A 7,536-nucleotide genomic window follows, 5' to 3' on the forward strand; every position below is an offset into this window, starting at 1 on the left:
CACAGACCCTCCGGTCCCAGCTCTGTCTCCGCCGGCCCACCCCGTGCGCCTCCCGCTGACCTGTCGTGGACAGGAGGCACCGGGTCCAACTATGGTCCATTCCGGAAAATACCAGCGCCAGGCAGAGTCGCACCCAGCCTCTGTCAGCCACGCTTCTCGAGGGAGAAACGTTTGTTCCCAAAACAAGAAGACGTCTTCCACTGGTTTCCGTGTGTTTCCTAAAAAGATCAGGTGACCTGGGAGGGGGCAGCCGGCCCCCCCCCTCCCAGGAGCTCCTGGACTCAGGCCGGGACCCGGGACGCAGCCACAGGCGGGGCGGCCTGGGCGGAGGGTCCAGGTGGACCCCTTCTGCCGCAGGGACTGTGCCTCCCTCAAAGCCATTTTGTCCATTGGGGTCCGAGCGGGAACCTCTCTCTTCTGTTTTGGAAATTTGACAGATGTCAAGGGATTCAAAGGCAGACGTTAGTCCCTAAAGTTTCCATTTGCAGTTTTTGCCTTGCTTCTGTTGGAATCTTACAATTAAACACCCCTTTTGATACTTAAAACTCGGCCTCTGCCTCCTCCGTGGCGCCGTGAGCTGGCGGAGCCCTGGGGCGGACCGGGCCGGCTTTGTCCTGCAGAGGGTCAGGGCGGACGTGGGGTCATGGCTGCGACGGGGCTCGGCGGTGTCCTCACCGTGGGCGCGAGAGCTGGAGGAAGCTCAGAGGTGACCAGGTCGTCCCCCGCGTTTCCAGTGCCCTTAGCTGCTCCGCGGGTATCTGAGGAGCCTGGAAGGGAAGCCCCAGAGCAGGGCCCACAGACTGCCAGGAGCCCGAGGGCCAAGGCGTGGGGCTCTGCAGGCCACACGGTCACTGTCACAGCCGGTCAGCTCGGCCGTCGGAGCCAGAAGCATCACACACCGCGAGCACAAGTGATGTAACTGTGACCAGCACGCTCTGGACAGACGCACAAGTGAGTTCCGTGGAGTTCCATATTTGATACTTTTCAGCTATTTAAAACCAGAAAGTCATTTCCTAGCCGGAGGCTGTGCACAGTCAGGCGGCAGGCGGGATTCGGTGGGCGGGCACCCGGGTGCCACCCCAGCCCGCAGGGCGGCTGGCCAGAGAGACGCGGGCCTGTGCGCAGCCGAGGGCAGCGGCCAGCATGGTGGGGGCTCGAGTGGTCAGGCTTCACCGGCCCTGCTCCCCGGGTCAAGAAGGCGATTCCCCGAGGCTGCCCGGCTTGCAGGGCAGCCGAGGTCCGAGCAGGGGCGTCCACTCCTCCAGGCTCACTCTGCTCGCTGGCGTTACCGTCCCCCTTCTCGGGCAGAGAGACCCCAACCCACAGGAGATTCTAACGCCCGCCGGGCTTGGGGCAGATGCCGCCAAGCCCCATTTAAACCAGCCGGGGCAGGGATGGTTTAATCACTGAAAGCTAGTTCTAGAATATTCCAAATCACAGGCTTTAAAATTTTTATTTTAGGGCCGGCCCCGTGGCTTAGCGGTTAAGTGTGCGCGCTCCGCTGCTGGCGGCCCGGGTTCGGATCCCGGGCGCACACTGACGCACCGCTTCTCCGGCCATGCTGAGGCCGCGTCCCACATACAGCAACTAGAAAGATGTGCAGCTGTGACACACAACTATCTACTGGGGCTCTGGGGGAAAAATAAATAAATAAAATTATAAAAAAATAAATAAAATTTTTATTTTAACTCTTAGTGAGGCACCAATGAGCTTTTCTAACAGGAGTCCTTGGCCTGCCTTCCCGTTAGGGCATCCCTGCGCGGGGACACAGCTTGGAGGTCCACTCTGAATGTCCACCCGGGGTCTCTCTCCAGCGGTCGTTTGTCCTGTGCGTAAAGCAGACGGCCCCAGCCGGTCATTCCCGTCGACGGTTCCAGGTGAGGGCCTCCTGTGCAGGCCGATTCAAAACGGTCTCGGGAGAACTTGGCCTAAAGCACCGAGGAGCAGGCGGGCCTGGGTGCTTCCCTCGGGCCCCCCTCACCCCCGAGGTCTTGGCAGGTCCCTCAGCCTCTGTCACCAGTCCTCTGTGAGGCGGGGGGATGACGTACCCACCGCCCGGCGCCGCAGGACCCTCCTGGGTCAGGGGTCTTGGTATGACGACCAAGGGTCTCAGGCCCTGCTGGCAGGTGCCGAGGCCCCCGGCCGTCCTGCACCTATTCATTCATTCATCCATTCATTCACTCATTCATTAATTCAGCCAGCCTTCATTGAGTGCCCGCTGTGTGCCCGTCCTCCACTCTGCCCAGGATGTGTGTGAGTCTCGGACCCCGCTCTCTGCCCCAGGCGGCTCAGCCTGGATAGGAAGGACAGGACTCGGGGCAGTGCGGGAGAGGCCCCCAGCTCCGTCTTGGGGAGCAGGTGTCAGGGAAGGCTGCCTGGAGGAGGTGACTGCTGGCTGAGCCCGAGGGGTGCAGGAGGGGTTGTTCAGGGCCAGTGGAGGGAGGCACGATGGCCAGCCATACGGGAAAGACACCAGCAGGATGTCACCACAAGGTGAGGCTGCCCTGGGGGAGAGAAGGGCGGCCCCCAGGGCTCCCAGGCTCCCCCCGACAGCCGTCCTGGCTCAAAGCAGGATGCGAACACCTCCCTGGGACTCAACTCAGCCCAGCGATGGAGGGTGTGCAGGAGGCCGCAGTGAGAAGAGGCCGGGTCTGGAGCTAGGCGACCTTGGGCCTGTCACTACCCTCAGCTGCAGCCATCTCTTCTGCCAGAAGGGTCCTAGCTACTTCTGCAGGGTCTCGAGGACCGGAGAGAACTCGCTCGAGTCCCCTCATGTGCCTGATAAATGGGGCCACGACAGGCTGCCGGGACCCCGCAGAATTGCTCCCCCCCCAGCACCAGGCTTGCTCCCCGTCGCCTGCAGCGCCTCCCACAAAAGTAAATCGCCACTTCGGCCACAAAGATGTGGCCACCGAGGCGGTGAAACGGCTGGTCTCCGAAGGCAGCTCCAAAAACAGCCAACAGCATCGTGAGCAGAGACGATGGTTCTACCGGAGTGCACGGCCTCCCTGCCCGCCCAGGGGGACTGAGCAGGAGGGGAGACCGGGCGCCCTCAGGACCGTGGCAGGTGTGTCACATTGGAGGCCAGGCCGCCCTCCAGCCTAACAGTGAGAAACACAGGAGAGGAACCCCAGGAGAGGGGCGTCCCCTCACGAGGGCCCAGGGCATCAGGAGCATCTGAGGAACCGTCCCAGCCCAGAGGGGCCCAAGTGGGATCCTGATGGGGCGCGCGGACACGGGACCTCCCTACTGTCTTCACAACCCTTCTGTAAATCTACAACTCTTCTAAAATTAAAAGTTTATTTTTAAAATAGTGTAGTTACTCACACACACCCCTCCCCAGGCTCCCCTCCTAGAAAACCCGCTGAGCATCACCCCTCCCCGGCCCTCTGCACTGGGTCACCTGCCCACTGGGCTCACCTGCCCCTGCCGTGCCCTCTCCACCTGGACGCCCAGCTCCGTCCACAGCAGCCCGAGGTCCAGGACACCCCCCCACCGACGGGCTCCCGGCACCACCGGGCCTCCCCCCTTTGCAGGCGGCCCTTTCTCGCGGGGGTGGTCGCAGGATGGGGCCCCCGGCCCACCTGTCCTCGCGGAGCAGAGAGCGCGGCGGGGCGGGTCTCAGGGCGCAGGGAGGGGCGCACCGGGGGGCGGGCGGGGGCCGGGGAGGCTGGGGGCGGGGGATGTCCCAGAGGGGAGGAGGACGGGGAGGAGAGAGGGGAGAGGAGAAGGGGGGAGGGCGGGACCCCCGGCCCAGGCGACCCCGGGGGTGGGGGGGAGTGGGGAGGGCGGTGCCCCCGGCCCAGGCGACCCCGGGGGTGGGGGGAGGAGGAGGAGGGCGGTGCCCCGCCCGGGGCCGCCCCCAGCCCCGCCCCGGCTCCCTAAGACCGGCGCTCGGTTGTCCGCGCGAGCGGGCGCGGTGCAGCCTCCGGGCGGGCGGAGCGCGGTGAGTGCGGGGCCGCGCCGTGTGGACGCGGACGGGCTGTGTAGACGCGGTCGGGCTGTGTGACTGAGGCAGCAGGGCCGTGTAGAGGAGGCTTTCTAGACGTGTGGACAGGGCGTGTGGATAGGCAGTGCTGTGTAGACGCGGCCGGAGTGTGTGAATGAGGCTGGTTGTGTAGACGCGCCCCGGGCATACGGCGGGGTGGGGCCCCCAAGGGGTCCCCATCCCCGACCGCAGTGTTCCCGCCTTTTCTGCCCACTAACTTGGCTGAACCCGAGCGTGGAGCCTCAGCCTGGAGCCCTGGCGGGGTCAGGGGTGCGCAGGAGCCGGAAGGAGGAAGAGGGGTGACCACCGCCAGGGGGTTGGTAAGGAGCTGCCCTGCCTCCCTCCCTGTCCTTCCTTTCGGCCTCTTCTTTGCTTGTGAGTGAATAAATGGCAAGGATTTGAGGATAACAGTTTGGGAAGGGTGGTCACAAGGCCTGGGATTGGGGTGGGGGGTCGCACTTGCCTGGGGGGAGGGGGTCTCACGGATTCAGGAAAGCCACCCCCCACGTCCCCTGATGTCACCCAAGTTGTCTGGTCTGATTAGCAATATGCTTGTTGCCCTGGGACTGGCTGAGGAGGACGGGGTCAGAGCCAGGCTCCCGGGACCCCGCGGAGGAAGGCGTGGGCACCGGGGGCCGCCAAAGGTTAGGGGTGCGTGTGTTCACGTCAAACACGACCCCGGCCCAGCTCTATTCAGGGTCTGCTTACCGGGACAGCGAGGGCAGAGCCTCCATGAACCCGGGCACCTAAGTGGATGCACGTTTTGTGCATCTCGCCAGTGGGACATAGTATTTGACAAACAGGGTGGTCGCTTCCATAGCAGCTCTGCCTGTGCCCATGCGGGGCCCTCACCCGCGGACCCCGAGCCCACTCTGCTTGCCCGCGGCCCTGAGCCGGTGTGGTGTGTGTGTGAGATTGTGTGTGTCACTGATTGTGTCATTGCATATTTGTGTCTGTGGTTGGGTATGATTGTGTGTCGTTGTGTGTCTGTGTAACTGAGCATGACCACATATGTGAGATTGTGCAGTCTGTGTGTGTGATTGTGTGGTGATTGTGTGTAATTGTCTATGGTTGTGTAATTGTGTGGTCCTGTCATTGTGTATTTGTGTGTGTGGTTGTGTGTGATTGTATGTGGTTGTGTGTCTGTGTAATTGTGTGACTGTGTGTGTGAGATTGTGTATGGTTGTGTGGTGATAATTTGTGATTGTGTAATTGTGTGTAATTATTGTGTTATTTGTGTGTGGTTGTGTATGATTGTGTGTGGTTGTGTGTCTGTGTGACTAAATGTGTGCCCATGTGTGTGAGATCGTGTGGCAATAGTGTGTGATTGTGTAATTATGTGTGTGGTTGTGTCATTGTGTTATTTTGTGTGGCTGTGTATGATTGTGTGTGGCTGTGTGTCTGTGTGACTAAGTGTGTGGGCACGTGTGTGAGATTGTGTGTGGTTGTGTTGCCATAGTGTGTGGATGCATGTGACTGCACTGTGCGATCGTGTATGATTTTCTTTGTGGTTGTGTGATGTCGTGTGTATGGTTGCGTGTGTGTGAACACCTTCTCACTAGTGTCCTCGTCCGGAGACTGGGGACCGGAGTCACTTCCCCGCCCGCGGATCTGACCGCCTCGTGCAGCCCTCTTGTCCCACCAAACGCCAAGTTCAGAGGTTGGGGAGGGCTGCACTGCGGGGTGCGAATGTAGGCGGGTGGACCCCGGCCCCTCCCGGCGTCCAGCCCCAGCGCCGTGTTTTGTTCAGAGTGTTTTGCAGAATTCTGCATGTTTAGGGGACAAAGTGTGGGGCTTGGAGAGTCTTTTGACAAAAGCGTGTTGGGTGGCCTTTGATTAAGCCTGGAACTCGGACCCGGAATCCGGCTGGGAACAGCCCACGTGGAGAAAGTTCTCTCCTGTTGTCTCTGCTGTCGGGCAGGAGTTTGAAGCAGTGGCACGGGCCCGGGGCACGGGCATTTCTGTGACTGTGGCCAGGTGAGTCCTGCCGGTCCTGCGGAGGCAGAGCAGCGGGATCGCAGGTCTGGGGTCTGGGCTCTGTGCTGGTCGGTCTGTGTGGCGTGGGGGGAGAGGAGCACAGAGCCCAGGCGGGACGGGGGGTGAGGGAGCCGTGCGCGTGTGGCCCTGTGACTCTTACCCAGCCCTGTGGCCGGTATATACAGAGCTGGGAGCTGAACGCAGGCATGGACGCTGACCTCCGTCCCTTCAGCCACTCGCCCTCTCTCCTCCTGCCCTAGGGCAGGGCTTAGAGCTCTTGATCCCCGTCCCCATGGCTCTCCTGCCTTGCTGGACAGCAGGGGCCTGGGGTAGCAGTGGCCCATTTCGTGATAGAGAAGCCTCACAGCAAAGTGGGGGAAATCCCAGGAATTCTAAGAACTATGTGTGCGTGTAAGAGAGGGGAGGGGGAGAGGGAGAGATGGTGAGACAGAGACACAGAAAGAGACAGAGACAAAGAGGGAGAGAGAGAGACAGCGACACAGATAGAGGCAGAGAGAGAGATAGAAAGAGAGGAGATAGACTTTCCCAGCCTTAATGTCCCCTTCTGTGAAATGGGGACAACCATGCCCCCTGTGGGATTATTGGAAGGGCTCACTTATGTCTGTGAGCTGCACACAGATATCAGACACGACCTTTTTGCACGAGGCTGCCTCTCTCTTGGCCTAAGCCCATTTCATCCCCGTGAGCGGGAACAGGGAAATGGCTGTTCCGAGCTGTTCACTTCATTACGCGTGGCTCTTGAATTAACGCAGATGGTGACATATTCTGGGTCATTGGCTCATAGCTGCATAAGGCTTTGCTGTTTTTCCCCCTTTACCTCTGTTAATTTACAAAAATGATTTCAGAATAATTTCGGTTGCAAGGATGGTACAGAGGGTCTCCGTACACCCTTCACCCAGCTTCCCTTCGTGTTCAAATCTTACATAACCACAGCACAATGATCAAAACCAAGAAATTCACGTTAAAATCAACATAAGCACTCTCAGCAGACTTTATTCAAATTTCCCCAGTTTTTCCACTGATGTCCTTTCTGTTCTGGGATCCAATCTGAGGTCCTCCATTGCATTTAGCACCTGTGTTAATTTCAAGTGACACAAATCATAAATTGATTGGAAGTGTCTTCCCTCGACGCCCCCCCACAGGATCTCTGAGCCTCTTTTCCTCCGTGCCCATCATAAAGCTACAAGAGCACAAGATATCATCACCACAGCTAGTTTTCTCACAAACACCTCTTCCCATGAAAACCTAACAAAAAGTCCACAGACAAAAAGGAAAAAAAAAAAAAACAGAGCAAGCTTATTAAATTTCCTTGAGGTTCGCTGAGTGATTTATTTCATGAAGTTGGGGCGGGGGCCAGGGGGCGGGGCGGGTTTCCTGGCTGGATTTGAGCCTGAGGAGCCCGGGCCGGGAGGAACAGGAGAGGCTGAAGTGCTGACCGGAAATGCCCGTTCCAGAAACGAGCTCTGGGAGACAAATGGGATGGAAGATTCTGGAAACCGTGATCATCTTGGATTAGGAGAAAGAAAAAAATTACACAGCGAGATGGTTAA

Source organism: Diceros bicornis, unplaced genomic scaffold, assembly GCF_020826845.1.
Source record: "Diceros bicornis minor isolate mBicDic1 unplaced genomic scaffold, mDicBic1.mat.cur scaffold_67_ctg1, whole genome shotgun sequence".
Taxonomy (NCBI): Eukaryota; Metazoa; Chordata; class Mammalia; order Perissodactyla; family Rhinocerotidae; genus Diceros; species Diceros bicornis.